Source organism: Delphinus delphis, chromosome X, assembly GCF_949987515.2.
Source record: "Delphinus delphis chromosome X, mDelDel1.2, whole genome shotgun sequence".
In the NCBI taxonomy this organism is placed as follows: Eukaryota; Metazoa; Chordata; class Mammalia; order Artiodactyla; family Delphinidae; genus Delphinus; species Delphinus delphis.
The window spans coordinates 13,125,371-13,142,683 of record NC_082704.1 but is presented as its reverse complement, the minus strand read 5'-3'; the positions used below and the strand labels follow the sequence as shown (position 1 = coordinate 13,142,683).

At 43.7% G+C, this 17,313-nt stretch overlaps 1 protein-coding gene and 1 non-coding gene across 5 annotated transcripts in view; both read left to right on the top strand.

Moving 5' to 3' along the window:
* FHL1 (four and a half LIM domains 1) overlaps nt 1-17,313 on the top strand; it is a 60,816-nt gene that overhangs the window by 11,082 nt on the left and 32,421 nt on the right. For all 4 annotated transcript variants that reach the window (XM_060003072.1, XM_060003073.1, XM_060003074.1 and 1 more), the window contains exon 2: nt 12,392-12,465. The gene's annotated coding sequence lies outside the window, so the exon portion shown is untranslated. The remainder of the gene's footprint in view (nt 1-12,391; nt 12,466-17,313) is intronic.
* Nucleotides 16,757-16,829, top strand: TRNAE-CUC (transfer RNA glutamic acid (anticodon CUC)). Its single transcript has one exon. It is a non-coding gene; the product is annotated as a tRNA-Glu (tRNA).

Sequence of the window (17,313 nt, the reverse complement as noted above, 5' to 3'; positions counted from 1 at the left end):
AGCAAAGGGCCTTCTATGAAGGACAAAACTTGCAGAATAGGATGTGGGAGAGCAAAAGATACTGTAGATCTTCAAAGAGCATCTCCACAACCCACAGCCTTCTTCCCAATAGTGTTAACTCTGCACTTTTACAGCATAGCATGTATGTAGTTTTTGAGTATTACTGGTGTATTATTTGGGGCGGGAGGGATGAGGTGGGAAAGAAGGGAGGTGGGTTAGGGTCATTTTTGTTAAAATTTGGGGCCTGATGGGGGAAGTGGTGAAACAAAGGAAAGAACAACTAATGATGATTTGGTTCTGTGTCCAGAATATTTCATCCTTTCAAAAAATGTCATTGGCAGCCTAAATGAGGACTGAGACACTGTTTAAAAGCTATGAATGCCTGAAACTTAGAAGCCAACGTGTTCCCTGCCTGAGCTTAATGCTGTTCCCAACAAAGGACTAAGCCAGTTAAGAAGTTACCAAAGCTGTGGTCTGTGGGATGGAAACTGGTTGAGGAGGAAAAGTCTTATTGGAGTGTATATGCAGGCAGGTCATTCTGTCTTAGAGGTGCTAATTCTTGAAATTGACAAGAAGACCCTTTCTTTTCCAGTTACGAAGTTATAAATGTCAGCTTCTCCACCCAAGCCACTGGCTGAAGTATTTGGGGAAGGGCAGAGGGTGGTATAGGAGGTGGGAGAGTAGGGAAAGGCAAGGGCCGATGCTCTTAGGGTGGAAAACTCTTGGAGTCTCTGTTTTTTGAACTTTGAAACCATTGGTGGCAGGGTTCAGTCACTGACAGCACAAATTCACTGAATCACTTCAGGAGTTGAATGATTTCTGAAGCCCTGGTCTCAGGAGAAGATTAAACTTTCATACTGGGGCAGTGGTTCACTTTAAAACAAAACATTTTTTTTTAATCCTAAGAATTAACTAAAACCCAAAATGCTGTCTTGAATCATGAGATCCATCAGTTCTTGACATCGTCTAGACCTGCATCTAGAACTCCACTGTAAAATCATTTTAGGCATGTGTTAGGTTTCTGTGAAAACTTTTGTTTAACTGTTAAACTTCATACCAACACTGTCAGTTTTTGTCTTAATGAAAGTATAGATTTATAAAAAAAACACACTAAAAACAAAATAGATAACAAGGACCTACTGTATAGCACAGGGAACTATATTCCATATCTTGTAATGGAAAGGCATCTGAAAAAGAATAGATATATTCATATATGGATAAGTGAATCACTTTGCTGTGCACCTGAAACTAACACAACATTGTAAATTAACTATACTTCAATTTAAAAAATGGTTTAAAAAATAACAAGAAAATAGAAAAAAATGAAGTGTACAATGTGATGATTTGATACACGTGTACACTGTGGAATGATTATCAAGATGATTTAATACCCACTGTATGGAGTATCATTTATGTACAGTAAGCTGCATCCAGTTAAGGCATACAACTTCACAAGTTGCGGCAGAGGCATAGAGCCTTTTGCAGCGCATCCTTCCCCAGGCAACCACTGATCTGCTTTTGTGTGAGAGCTGCTTTCTATAAACTGAGATTTGAAAGTTTCTGGATCTTTCTCAATCCAAAGACCAGCTCTAAATCCAGAACGCTGTTTTCTTCTCTATATTTAAGATCAAATAATGTGACAAGGAGATTCCAGGTTTGACTTCTTAGAACCTTTCCCTGGTGGCCTAAAGGCGAGTACTGAAGATTTTGCCTGCAAGTAAACCACAGTCTCTTCATTGAATAGCCTCATTACATACTTGGATTGAAGGGAAATCAGAACCAAGAGAGAAACAATCCTGATAAAACAGAGAAGCAGTATATGTTCTTCTGAAGTAGGTAGGGTGAGATGTCAGATCCCCCAAGGACAGGACAAATAAACTAATTTGAATTTTGCTTCACACTTATTCATAAATTAAAAATGAAAGCATCAGAATAAATGTTTTACACCTGTAGGTCTATACCTCCAGCTAGTGTGTGTATGTAATCATCATTCAGGAATAACCCTATCCCTAGAGGCTTCCAAAAGATTTGAAATGGGTTTCAGAGGGAATTTTCAGTGGATGGAAGGTGTACCATCTTTACACACTTAACGTGCAAAGCCGGCTTTTAACATGCTGAATGTTGCTTTCCCATTGATATATTCAGTTGAATGAATGATTAGGCAATTTAAGGGCTAGAGTGTTGAGACGCACTTTGTCCCTTCCTCACTCACCCCCTCAAAATAATTCCTGTCACCGTCCTTTTATGTCTAGCTGGCTCTCCTTTCCATTGCTGCCACTCTGTCCTGCATCTCGTGTCCATCTGCCACTCCCGATTTCGACTGTTTCTGCCCGTCCCTGCTTTCCTTTCCCAGTTTTCTTCCTCCTCTTTTCTGTCTCCCGATGCTACTTCTCTTACACTGCTCTGCTTTCTCATGACAAAGCTGTTTTTATAAACATCTCCAGACCAAGTCATCAGCAGACTAATTCCAACATGTCAGATGTCATCTTGGAGACTGTTTTTCTTACTTTTTGTTTTGTGGTCCAAGAATTTCTTCAGACTCGTTTTTTTGGGGCCATACTGGAGGTCTGAGAGTTGTGAATGGTTGGTTTTCACATAATCAGAGTTGAATATGTTTGCAGGGCTATGTTATAGTCAGTCTTTGAAACCATGAATCACTGAAAAGAAATGAATGATGTACATTACAGCGTTCCTGTGAAACTTGCCTTTACAAAGCTACAGCAATTAAAATGGTCTTGAGGTAAGGAGATTTATTGCTCCTCAGAAGGTACTGGAAACGTTTTTTCGTTTGGTGTTTGTTTGTTTGTTTGTTTTTGGCCACACCACGCGGCTTGTGGGATTTTAGTTCCCCTACCAGGGATCAAACCCAGGCACTGGGCAGTGGAAGTGTGGGAGTCTTAACCACTGGACCGCCAGGGAATTCCCGGAAAGGGTTGGGTTTTTTTGTTTTGTTTCAAAAAACAAAAAACTTCAGCATCTGTCAAAATCTATGGAATGCACAGCAGAAAGAATGAACCCTAATGTAAACTACTGACATTAGTTAATAATAATGTATCAGTGATAGCTCATCAACTGTAAAAAAAATACAGTAATGCAGGATATTAAAGATAGAGGAAACTGGGAAGGAGGTATTGTGGAGGTATGTGGAAAATACTTTCTGCTCAGTTGTTCTGTAAATCTAAAACTGCTTTTAAGAAATCTATTTTAAATCTATTATTTTTCACTTGGGATTCAGAAAGACAATGAATATATCAGTCACTTTTTATTATTAATTTGTAGATAAAAGCGCAGTGTTTGCTTTTACGTACTAGTAATGTAAGAGAAGTGTCTCTTCGTGAGTGCTGTAACTTGGACTGTGGGTCCCCTGAATAGTGAAAATGTGAGTTCCCGGGAGAGCTGCCCGGCGCTGTTCACCACTGTCTGGTTGCACAAGAGTTACTGAGCAGGTTAGTGTGAGCACTGCGTCGGGACTTTGTCTGTCTGCCACCACTGGGGCATCGTGCCATCTTTGTGGTGGAGTGGAGCCCCGGGCTTGACAAATTCTGTGCCCTACAACCCAGTGAGCCCTTTTTTGACCCTTGCATTTGTGGTATCACTAGCAACAGTGACAATCGGTGAGCTCATGCCAACGCTTGCAGCCAATATCCAGGTCAGAGTTTGATTGCTTTCGGCCAAAGGCTGTTGCTTGGCTTGTAGAAGCATGGACCTGAGACCAGAATCTCTGGGCAATTACTCAGCATGGCCAGTGTGACAGTAAAGCTATGTGAGAAGATGAGGTCTTTTAAGGTCTTCTTGCCAGTGGTTTCTGTATACTGGAACTGGCTGATTCTTTCTTTTTGACCTGGCTGATTCTTACGAGCAACTACAAGTACATGTTGCTTCCTTGAGTTGGCTGTGTAAACAGAACGTTCTCTGTAGGCGTTAGTAGGTGGGGGGGGGGGGGGGGTCAAGCCTGAGAAGGACATTGAGGCCGAGGGAGACAAGCAAACATTAGGATGGTGTTAAAGTCACTGGAAGAGGAAAAATTGAGAAAGCATCAAGAGTTGGAATATAAATGATGGCAGTGAAGGAATCAAGGAATGGATGTCTTGGGGATATGGTTGTTCACGGAATGTGTCCATCAGGTCTGTGATTAGACCCAGAGTCAAAAACTTCATACAGTTAGCTGCGAAAATACTCATGAAGGGGGGAGTTGGTTATAGAGGTCACCTATTTAACTTATTAAATTTTATTGTATATCGGAAGAAAACTTTTAATGTATGGATCTGTTACGTATGCTCATTGTTATACCTGTTATTAGAGAAGGGGAAAGAGGAGACAGAGAGAACCTCTCCCTTGAGCCACAGTCCATGATGGAGGCTGGGGATTCCAGTTTGGCTGCCAAGGTCACGGGTTACTGTGGGCTGGTGGTGAACCAAGTGGTGGCACAGCCGCTGCATTCCTTGTGCTCACGCCTGACACCAGGTTCTGTGAGCTGACATGACTGTACAGCACTTCCTGTCCATTGTAGAGGCGGCAGAAGTCACCAGAGCATCCTGTGTTTGCCCCGCAGGTGTAGACAGGCCCGGTCAGTCAGGAGGCCGGGCCCAGTCATGCTCCCCTCAGCCAGGCTGCTGGAAATAGCTCGAAGGCCTGCGGAGGTGCAGTGGCGATGGCAGGCAGGGCGGGTGTGTCACACCGTCCTCTTGCCCCCCGTTGCTCACCCAGTCGCCGCTCGCTGCCCTTCGGCTGCTCTTCATCTCCCTTCCCCTCTATCTCCTGTTTACCCTTGATTCAGTTACTTGTGGATTTTCTGTGAAGGAACAAGGAGGCAGGACCTCAGCACCAAAAAGTCAGGGCCCCTTGGCTGAAGCCGTCCAGCCCAGACCTCGCCCACTGCCGGGCTGTTACAGCTGCGTGGGCCTGTTGGGTGTCACATGGAACTTGGGGTACTTGTAAAAGTTTCTGACATATAACTTGAAAGTTGATTTGTGTCACCTTATAAACTTATCGCTCCTTCCACTTTTAAAACCCTATAATTTTCCTTTACATGTGTGTGATTGTCCCTATAGCAGACACTGGCCGCGTGCATCCCGATGTGAAGGATTTATTCTGTGGCTAATTGATTGGAGCAGGGCCGCCCAGTGGCCAGCACGTAAGGAAACAGTTCATAGGGTACCAAAGGCAGCTTCTAGAGTATGAGTCCGAACACTTCCTCAAATGAAAGCAGCAGACGTTTACTGACTGCTTGCTCTGTGTGCTAGATGCTGTGGGGGACGTCAAAAGCAAAAAGGATCTCCTCAAGGAAGGAACATCCATTCTAATTGGGATTAGAGGATGTGGTGGGAAGAGTACTGCGCTGAGAGGGAGGAGGAGGGAGTCGGGAGTGTTGAATCCTGGCCCAAGTTCTACCGATAACCATCTGATCCCTGGGCAAAGTACTTCCCCTCAGTACTTACTTTATAAAAAGGGAATCGGACTGGATAATCCCTAAGACTTTCTATAGATTGGTTCACGAACAAATGGGCTCAAAAGGTAAACAACAGTACAAGGCAGTAATAGGATTCCAGAAGACGGTACCTTCTCCTTTGCCAGATGAAGTATGCAGATGATAGTCACTGTTATGTGTAAATGATATATATATTTATACTGTATAACTATACTAGTTATGACTATAGACCAGTATTTCTCAAAGTAGGGTCCTTGGACCAGCAGCATCAGCATTACCTGGGAGCTCGTTAGAAATGCAGATTCAGGGGCCCCACCCCAGACCTACTGAACCAGAAGCACTGGGAATGCAGCTCAACACTTTGTGTTTTAATAATCCCCGCCCCCCCGGAGGTTGTCACGCCCACTGAACTTTGACTGTGGGCTCTAGGAATTCGGGGCGGCGGTTCTCAAACGTGGCTGCCCATTACATTCCTCTGGGGGAACACGGGGGGCACCGAGCACGGGGGGCACCGAGACGTTACTAGTTGCTCTGGCTCCCCAGGGGCAGCCAACTTGAGGATCACTGGTGTAGGGACGGTGGCGTGCACCCGAGCGCCTGTTACTCGGTAGGGGTGACAGAGCTCAGAGGCACGGAGTCAGCCAGAACCAGAGCTGAGTGTGGGAGAAGGGGAAAAGTGGGTTCGAGTATGACTGGAAGGCCTTGAATTTCATGCTAGAAATTTGGCCTTCAGATTACAATGGAGGAAAGTTGGGGGGAAAGGGAGTGAGCCGTTCAAGGTGGTACATTCGAAAGGTGATTCTGGCGGTTCTACGAAGACGGGAGTGCGTCCATAGTCGGGAAGTCTGGTGAAGTGGTCTAGGTGTGAAGTAATCATGAACCAAATTGCGAATGTAGAAATGTGATTAGAAGGAAGAAAAAGTAGGAAAGCTCTCTTGCAGGACAGATGGCTAGGATTTGGTGATAGCTGTGGGGTGAAGGCAGGGTTAGAATGAGGCTTTGGCTCAGGAGTTCCTCTCTTCTGGGACAGCCAGTGCTCTCCAGATGCAGCGATCAGAATGGTCACGTTTTACGCATCTGTACTTATCCTCTGTCCCTCATTGCTTTGATTTTGGAGTTCTAATTTGGGGGGTGTGTATTCCCCAGTGACTTATAGAAAGACACAAATTATAGTCGTCCACAAAGCTACTCATGGTCATCGGGGCCGGGCGGGGGGGGAATCCTGTTTCTCTTGATGAAAGAATGCTTGGAGTTGTGGGAAAGTTGTAAACTTGGCAATGACTAATTCAAACCTATCAGTCAATTAAGTGAATTTTTATTTTATCATTTGTTTTATTTGGGAACCGTTGTAATAGTCACTGAAAGAACATCAATCTCCATATTTTTAAAACAAAACGAAAATACCATTGAACATTAGGGCAAAGGGCAAGAATTTCGAGGTTTTACCTTTTGACTTTAGCAAATGTTTGCTGCTCCATTTTTCTTGCTGGATTTCACCATTTAATTTGCTTTTGGTTTGGGGCTTTTGGGGTTTTTTTTTTTTGCATTGTTCCTACTTGTTCCTCATGCCTGATCATTTTAGTTCCCTTTATTCTGTCATTGATGGCTTTTTTATTCCTAAGTATTCTTAATGTTTTAGTTTTTTGTTTGTTTTTCTCCTTTTCTTTAGTCTTATAAAGGTCATTAGCCAGCAGTTATGTAAAGACATACGCAGAAAACACGTACAGTCTGGTTTTTTTTAACCTTTTGACCCCTTCACCCATTTCCCCACCCCCTGCCTCTGGCAACTGCCAATCTGTTCTCTGTACCGATGAGCTTGTTTTTTGTTTTTAAATTTTTAGATGCTGTGTATAAGAGAGATCATGCAGTATTCGTCTTTCTCTGACTAATTTCCCTTAACGTAATGCCCCGGAGGTCCATCCATGTTGTTGCAAGTGGCAAGATTTCCTTCTTTTTATGTCTGAGTAGCATTCCATTGCGTAAACATGTACTGCATCTTCTTTATCCATTCATCCATTGATAGGAACGTGGGTTGTTCCATATCATGGCTATCGTAAGTAGTGCTGCAGTGAACATGGGGGTGCAGATATCTCTTTGAGTTAGTTTCTTTGGATAAATACCCAGAAACAGAATTGCTGGATTATATGGTAGTTCTATTTTTTAATTTTCAGAGGAACCTCCATACTGTTCTCCATAGTGACTGCACCAATTAACATTCCCACCAACAGTGTAAGAGGGTTCCTTTTTCTCTACATCCTTGCCAACACTTGTTATTTGTGGTGTTTTGATAATAGCCATTCTGACAGGTGTGAGGTGGTATCTCATTGTGGTTTTGATTTGCATTTCCCTGATGATTAGCGATGTTGAGCATCTTCTCATGTACCTGCTGGCCATGTGTTTGTTCTTTGCGAAAATGTCTATTCAGCTCCACTGCCCATTTTTTAAATTGAATTGTTTATTTTGCCATTGAGTTGTATGAGGTCTTTGTATATTTTGGATACTAGTTCCTGATCAGATACATGATTTTCAAATATTTTTCTCCCATTCCGTAGGTTGCCTTTTCATTTTGTTGATCATTTCCTTTGCTGTGCAGAAGCTTTTTTATTTGATGTGGTCCCACTTGATTATTTTTGTGTTTGTAGCAAAAGTATTCTTCATGTTTTAGTGTGCCAGTTAAAAAGGAACGCGTGTATTTTTATTTCTTATCCCCCCTTTGTGACCACAAATTCTTTAAATTTGCATCCAGAAATGGCCCATTGAAATTTCTCCTTAGAGCTTATTGGGGGCCTGGTGGGCACACTGCTTACCTTTCATCCTTTTGTTAGTTTACAGGTTGTGCCGTATCTGGAAGGAGAGACCTTTTATTACTAGTTGCAAACCTGTAACAGCACATTTGATATTTTAAAGCGTTCCATATATTCCAATGCAATATTTTAAAATGGTCACCACTCTAACTTTGGAAAAGTTGTGCACTTTTTAGTTTTCTGAAGGAACTATAAAAATCTAAGGATGAATCTAGAAGGATCACAACTTGAAATGTGTAGTATATCTAGGAGATACCTTTTAAAAAATATAACCTCTCTTTTCCCAGACTGAGTAAAGATAAAACCTTTCTCTTTGCAAATTTTGAAGAATATTATATCATATAAAATAATAGATGTAGAAACTTGTGTGGAATAAATGGTCTTCCAGGCATAGTATAGAGTATATTATACTCAGTCTAAGGACACAAAATTAGACTTTATTATATCTCTATAACATAATATCCTCTTGGATTTTGTTTATTAAGTTAATGTGCTGGTAAAGACTCGATGATATTGCAGATCCTGATTATGTTGAAATTATTAAAATGAGGCATCTTTTATCTGAACCATTTATTTATACCAATTAATTATTTTGCCGGATAAGAGCCACTTTATCAGTTCTTCTGCTAAAGGAAAGAAGTCGGTGGCCATCTCGTTTGTATTTCCTGTTGCATGTTATGGCAACATTTCAAGTGTGTTTCTGGATGGTGCAAATGCCGATGTCTCTAACGACCATAGCAGCGTAAGCATTTGAATCGAAGCAGGATAAATGAGAAGTCTAAGCGGCTGCTCAGTACCATCACAACTGTACCTAATTAAGAAGATATTTGGGGTTCACTGCTCTTTGGTTTCTTAGGTAGGAGAGACTATTCTGAAGGACATGATTAAGGAATGGTTACCATGACAATCGCATTCAAAGAGTTAGAGGAGACAGTGAATCTGTGGGGCTCATCCATTTTGATTGATTCAACTGGTCTTTTAGATTCATTCAAACAGCTGTTGTCTCTGGATTTTATTTTCCACGTAATTCACCCAATTGATTGGTGATTTGGGGATCATTTAAGCTTGGCTGTCCATAGTGATAGGACTGACAGTGTCTGTGACCAAAATACCGTTGTTAAACCTGAAGGAGAATGATTGTGTGTGTTAAATGTCACTAGAACACAGCTTCTGGCTTCTGGAATAACATAAATGGTTTGTCTAATTTCACTTATTAATTCTGTCAGGGTGGGATAAGATTAACGTGATTTATTTTAAAGCATGACTGACCCCAAAGTGTTTGGGTTTTATTTTGGATTACTTTGCTGTCATCACATTTTACCCAGTGTGTTTGGCTGCTGTTCTGTTTTTACTCTTTGACTTGCGCAATATCATCAACACAATTTGTGTTATGTCTGGTCGGAGCCACAGTTACACACTGCAGATTGAAAAGTGTACACGACTCTACGGCTCTGAGTGCCTTTATCCCCAGCTCAGTGTTAAGCGGGACACAGTAACGTGAACTGGACGTAGAAATGCTGTTAAAATCTTGCTGTACGTTTTCATCTCTCTTTGTGGGCTAGTTCTTGATGGTCAAACTCTGAACTGTGCAACTCAAGACTCCTCTGGCAGGGGCCCAAGTTGGACCCCCATGCGAGAGCTCTGCCTGCTCAGCCTTTGGGCCTTTCTCTCTTCTGCCCTCTAGAGGCCATCAGGGAATATGACATTCAAGGACTTCCTCCGCGAGGGAGAGCCGGCATCTTGGTGCGGTTACTAGATGCCAAGTTCTCTGGCCTCCCCCGGCCCCATCAAAGCCTGAATTTGCAGAGGTAGGGAGCAGACAGAGAGAAGGAAGGGAAGGTACTGGCCGGGTTGGGGTCTCAGGGAGGAAGCTCTTCTGGTTCTTTAGAGAACGGGATTCCTTCAAGTAGAGCCCAGCATGTATCAAATCCATCTCTAGGAAAAATTGGTTCTGGAAGGGTGAGTAAAATGGACTAGTATAATAAGGCTGGAGTGTGATGGATTCAGGTTCAAAGTTTAAGTCGGGTTCGATCTAAGTAGGGGTATATTTGGGGCCAGGTATCTGAGGCAGCATATGAAATGGTTATCCAATTTTGATAACCTTTTCACTCTGCGCCTGCTGGAATAGTAGTGTTAATTATATATCTGATATTCGGTGAGTACCTTGTATGCGTGAGGCCTTGTTAAGTGCTTTACATGCACTGCCCTGTTGCCACCTTACAACCTCTCTGTGAGGTCAGCTAACATGAGGTTCGCAGAGGTTGTACAGTCAATATGAGGCGGGGCCGGTATGTGAACCCAGGCAGCCTGACTCTGGCGCCCTTGCTATGAACAGCTGCGCCATGCTGCATTCTCCCCGCAGCTGCATGAAAGGGTGTGGCACCTTCTAGAAACTGAGTTCTGTGTGAGTGGGGTGTGGGTGGTGGGAGAAGAGACTTAGCCAAGGCTTTTGTGTGTACATACCGTGCTGAGTCCCGGGAGATAGAAGAGAAAGCAGGGATTTCTGTCCCTGTCACCAAGAAACTTAAAGTCCTGTAAGACAAATGAGGTATAATATAAAACCAATGCTGCATTATTCATACGATAGAATAAGAAAATATTATCTCTACTTAAGTATAGGTGGGAAGGGGACTAGAAGGTATTCTATTGGAGTCAGTCACTTTCAAGCATTTGCTTTTGAAAGTTAGCTCTTTGTCGCTGGCACAAATTTGCCTTCCTCTGGGCTTTTTTTTTTGCTGTACGCGGGCCTCTCACTGTCGTGGCCTCTCCCGTTGCGGAGCACAGGCTCCGGACGCGCAGGCTCAGCGGCCATGGCTCACGGGCACAGCCGCTCCGCGGCATGTGGGATCTTCCCAGACCGGGGCACGAACCCGCGTCCCCTGCATCGGCAGGCGGACTCTCAACCACTGCGCCACCAGGGAAGCCCCTTCTGGGCTTTTGATCTGGCGGACAAGACCCCTGTCCCTATAGTCAGCGGACTTGTCCATTTCAAGTTTGGAAGAGTTGTCTTCAACTGTGACAGTTGTCATTAAGGTCTCTAAACAGATGAACCCATTAGCCTATTGAACTAACTGGACCAGGTACTTATTTTCCCATTAACAGTAAAAAAAAGAAAAAATCTCTCACCGTTGCTTGTTCGATGATTGGCCTGGAACCGGTTGGTTGGGGCGCGGGGGGCAGTCATGAGCCTGGTTATAATCCTTGGTTTATGTTTGCCTTATTTCATTGGGTGGATGCTTCTTGAGCGCCTCCTGTGTTCCAGGCACTGTTCTGGGTGTGGGAATAGAGCAGTGAACAGAGGAGACGGGGCTGGGGGGGGCCTCCTCTCTGGGAGCTGTCTTTTCCTCAGATTTCATTTGCTCGTGTACATTTTACAGTTCATATAAAAGTGCCTTTGGTGTGAGTTTCAGGATTTCACACGTTGGGGATGATACAGTGATCACACTGCCTTTCTCCTTAGCCCCAGCCAGTCCTTTCTGAATGATGGGGGGTGGCTAAGGTGGTGATGCCAGCGTGCCCGCGGGGAGGCCTCGCGGGTGCGGAGAGGGCAGCGTGTCAGGGTATACCGTCTTTGTGTCGTGATGGGAAAAGCACAGGGCACACCTGTTTCCTAGGCATGCCTACCAGCCTGCGTCCTAATCCTGTTGTTGATTGGAGATAACTTCAGTGGTCGCAAGGCACCTCATCTCCATGGCAACACCTCTAAATATTCCTCTGGTGACTTGTGCTCTACATTCTGTCTGGATCTGAGCCCTCCTGTGGCAAAATATTCTAGAGCTGTTAAAAGAGGGGGGAAAAAGGCTCAACTAATAAATCTATTCTAAACGACTGAGTCATTTGTTTTGATTACCCGGGTGATTGCCAAATGTTAATTTAAAACTGAAATAGGCCATGAGCTCACTCCGCTAACAATGCTTGATAATGAGGGGGCCAGATCCACTGCCGGTGCGAATGTTATATGATAAACAGACATTTGGGGAAACATGCAGAGCATCTTGGCAGTTTTCCTTTAGCTCTAAGGGTTGTAAATACAAAGCAGAACGTGTTACCGTGAGCCATGTCAAAGGAAGTTGATTTTTGGTTTTGTTTTTTAGGAATTTCTAACTTTTCTCCTGAAAAGGTAACTTGACCTCTTGATTCTCATTGTTTCCTAACTTAGGTACGTCGGAGGTTGTTGTCAGCTGCGTCCCGCCCTCACCGAATACATCCCGTTCTGCACACATCCAGTGTGAGGTAAGTTTTCCGAGTCGCCACACATTCTTAACACTGATCTCCACCTCCTGGTGTGTGGTGTTAGGCTCAACGTTGTACAAAGATCTCTGTCTGTACCGTAGCCTCGAAGGGGGTTTGTTTTAATTGAGCTGAGCGACATCACCGCTTACCCTAGATACTGGGTCTCTGGGGAATGCCTTTTCAAGGGCAGACACATCTCATTTGCTTTTCATTTGGGGGCATGGAACGTGAGTGTGGCAAGCACAGCAGGATGGTCAGAGGCCTGCTTGAGGGTGTAGCTCTGCTCGTGCTGCCGCGTGAACAGTAGGGAGCAGGAAAGCCGCATGGAGCAGACCCTGGGCTGGAGCCCCGCAAGGCTGGGCCGCCCGGCCAGCTGTCAGGACTCTTCCGCCTGGGGTGAGCCGAGCCGACCTGTGGAGCTGCCACTGCAGAACCTGGTGATTTGGAGTGTTTCCATGGAACCACATTACCGTGGGCCGCCAGATCTTTCTCTTGCTAGGACTGAAGTTCTAAGTGCAGCCGCGTGGGTGTGAGCAGTGGGGTGCGCCAGGCCTTCCATTTAACATGCCCTGGATAGGCATCCTCCGTCCTCTTCCTTTCGCCTCGGCGGCTTCTGGACACTCTGTGACGGTGCCGGCTTACTCATTTCTCTCTCTTGAGAGATGGGGGACGTTCACCTTTGGATGTGGAAAGGAAGGGAGTCTGCAAGACGGTTCCTCCAGGCACAGTGTAAGGGGCCACGGTCTTTCTGCTTTCCTGGGCCCCAGTCTCCTTGTGTTTATAAGAGAGGTGGTGACATTCGCTGCACCGGACCACTCAGGATTTCCACTTGCATCCATCGAAAGGTTGCTGCGTTTTTGCCTTCCCCTCCACCCTGCCCCATTCCATGCTCAGTCCCACATTCAATGTAGGGCCTTTTATTTCAGTTAGGGTTGTTGCTTCCTAGGTGGTGAGAGTTGCCTTTCTTACGTCTACTTGATGCAGGATTCTCCAGAGATTTTAAAATATATATGCAAGTATATTATATTAAACCCTAAATACGACTATAAAATATAAACCCTAAAGAGTGAAAAAGTAGGACAGCTTTTTAGAAGTGTTTAATCTGAATTTGATCAATTTCATCCATTACGATGGTCGCTGGCAGTCGTTCCCAGGGCCTGGGGCTTTAAACTGGCCCTGTGACAAAAGCTGCAGCAGTTTCTCTCAGCTGTCAGCCTCAGTCGGCTCTTCCATCTTCAGATTTAAGCCCTGGCATTACTATCATCCGCAGCCTTCACCTAAAAGGGTTGTTTTCAAACTTTTTTTTAAATGATAAAAGCCTGTCTTCAAATAAAAACATGAGGTCTAAAACCCCAGCCGAGAATACCCAACCAGAACTGCCTGGGCTCAAGTAGGAGGCTGCGACCCTTCTCCTCCAAGGAGCCCTAGGGCAGTTGAAAAGCAGTACCCTGTTCAAGGAGCAGAGGTTTTCACTCTGTGCCCTTTCACAGCTCTTACTTTTATTTTTCCACAGCAAGAGAGACTAGATTGTTGAAGGCCATACACAGATGAGTTAAAAACATCCTCCCGTCAACTGAGTGGGAAATGCTGGCCAGGTGAACCTTGGCCGTTCGCGTGCATTGTATGCCCTTAGTAATTCCACAGCAGTCTGCAGCCTTGACAAACTCTTGTCAGTAAAAAAAACTTTAATAGAAACTATGTGTACAAGACTGTATTCCTAAAATGGAACATTTTAATTTGAAGTCCTTTGAACACATATTTGAAGTGGTTTTGTGATATTAAGAATACCTCAGTGACATCTTTAATTTGACCAAAACTTAGCATCTTTGGGTTTTCTTTTAGAGCCGTGAGTTTCTCAAGTGAGTTAATGAAATAGAATCCATTAAATTCTGTTTCACCGTGACAGAAATCTATGGGATTGATGTAACACAGTTCAACAGTCACGATGCAGTGGTATCTTATGATCTTTCTTCATTTCTTTTATTCATTCATTCGTTCAGCCCTACTGTGGACTAGGCCAGGAACGTAGGAGTGAGCAAAACAAGAAGAATGTGATACATTTTCGTCTGATATTCTTCAAGTATAGGACATCCCTGGATTACTTTCCTTTTGCAGAAGAGGAAACTGAAAATTGATTTTCCTATTTAAATTAAATTGCCCGGTATTGAGTAGACCAGTATGGGTTCAGGCGTACAAAGCAAAGTCCCTGTCTCCAGTCTGCCCCTTGAGCCACCTCCGTGTAAGCATGTGCAAATAATAAAGGATGCCTTAATTCCTGGAGATGCAGCTGTGCCTGGGACCCAAATGCCCCCAAATGAAAACAGATGTAAACTGTATGTTTCACACTCTAGATTTTTAAAGTTTATTTGGAAAAATTGGACAGTTTAGGAGAATGGACTCTGCAGTTTCCACATGAGGATATATATTTTTTAATGGTAATGTGTCCCGTTTTATGTTCAGTACAGCATTTATCACAGGTAAACTTGATAATTCAGGGACTTGAAATTGTCCCATTTGGCTGCCCTTTAGGTATGGAATTACTTGGAACAAAAACTTGAACACAACATAATTCTTAATGCATACTTGAGCTGGGTACTCTACGTGTTTGTTTTTGTAGTGGAGACGATATTGTTAATGAGCATTTATTTCACATCTAGGAAATATTTGTATCATTGACATAAGGTCACTTTCATGATTGATTTGGCAGTTTTTAATATTCACAAAACAAAATTTTTAAAAGCAGTAGTCGTAGTTATTTGATTTGTACCATTGATCTTTTTTTTTTTTCACTTGGTTGACTTTTTTTTCCCCTAACATCTTTATTGGAGTATAATTTCTTTACAATGTTGTGTGAGTTGCTGCTGTATAACAAAGTGAATCATCCCCATATCCCCTCCCTCTTGCGTCTCCCTCCCACCCTCCCTATCCCACCCCTCTAGGTGGTCACAAAGCACGAGCTGATCTCCCCGTGCTGTGGGGCTGCTTCCCACTAGCTGTCTATTTGACATTTGATAGCGCATGTATGTCAGTGCCATGTACCATCGATCTTGACGTGACCTCTCTTCTTGGTGCACAGATGGGTCACACAGGCTTAAAGAGTTTGGAAACCGTCCATCTGGAGCCAAGGTCTGAAACTGCTGGGCTGGATCTGGCACGCAGAGGGGGTTCCTTTAAGATTTTCAGTGAATTGCCAAGCATTTAGAAATGGAGAGATTTCACATTTTTTTAAAAATGCAGATTTTCATCTTCTCTTGAGATATCGGAAGATCTGACAGCGTGGAGCCTGCATTCCTGTTGGGCAACGCTGGGCTGGGGCCAATAGCCTCTGGATCTTTAGATAGAGCATGAACTCTGAAACTTGCCACGGCCGCCAGCGCTGTGTTATCTCCTTGACACTAAGGACAAGGGTCGGGTGCCATTATCTGAATGTCTTACTCATTTGTAAGACCTGCTTGGCTCTTACGTGCATGTGACTTTTCAATCCCAGGGCTGGGTGAAATTGCGACTGCAAAGTTAGAGCCATCCTTCCTTTCAGAACCTCAGCATGTGAATTTTCAGGTGCACGATATGCTGGGTGATGTTCATTTGAAGGGGGTACCTTCAAAGGGTTGAGGGTAGACATCTGAGGGGAGGGATACCTTCTGATGGTGCCTGATTCGGAGCAGGGGCGTCAGCAGAGCTGGGGGGAATCCCGTGGTCTACGTCAGTGCTTTTCAGCCTTCAACGTGTAGATTCCGGTGCAGCAGGTCTGGGGCAGGCCTGAGGTTCTGCAGTTCCAACAAGCAGCTGCTCATACCGTGGCTACTCTGAGGACTCGCCTCTTTGAGTGGCGAAGGGGACTCTACCCTAAAGCAGTCCTAAGAAAGAGCAGTCATGCAGTGGTGGTTCTAAATAGCTCTTCCTTGGACCCGAGAAAGAGAAGGAGATCTTAACCAGGCTCTTTGGGGTTGAATCTTCATTAACAAACCTGGATTCACTTCTGGTTGCAGCAGGATAATTTTTTTTAGTTAATTATTTTTAATACAACATAGCCTGTGTAAAAGAGAAGAAGTCCAACTTTTACTTTAAATCTTGTTTTAAATTAAGTGCTTCTGATAAAAAAGCTAGATATGTTAAAGGTCAAGAATCATGAAGTAGGAATTAGAACTTTAAATTGTATAATTATAGGAGAATATATTTATGAGAGACTCCTAGAAACTTATTTAAATAAGACCACAGAAAGTAGGATAATAATCAAATCCCTGGAAGTATGATAACCTTGTAACTATAAAATGATATAAGTCAGGGGAATTCCCTGGTGGTCCAGTGGTTAGGACTCCACACTCTCACTGCTGTGGCCCCAGGTTCAATCCCTGGTCGGGGAACTAAGATCCCGTAAGCCACGCGGTGCAGCCAAAAAAAAAAAATGAAAGAGGTCAGAAAGGAAAAGATCAATGGAATCAAATATATAAAAATGTGCCGAGAGAGTAGATCTTAAGTATTCTCACTACACATACACAAAATGGTAACTGTGAGGTAATGGCTGTGTTAACTTGATTGCAGTAATTATTTCACAGTGTGTGCATATGTCAAGCCATCACATTGTATACCTTAAATATGTACAATTGTTGCAATTATACTTCAGTAGAGCTGGGGAAAAAGTACTGAAAAGGAAAACACAGAACAAAAGGAGATGCTCCGTAACTGTTGGCTGAGTGAATTCTCCAGTAGGTAGACGGGTAAAAGACATTCATGTTCTATCACAGAGTAAATGAATGCCTGAAAAAATGTTCAGCCTCACTGGTATGCAAAGATGAGCATATTCAGACAGCAGTGAGGTACATTTTCCATCTGTTAAGTCAACAAACA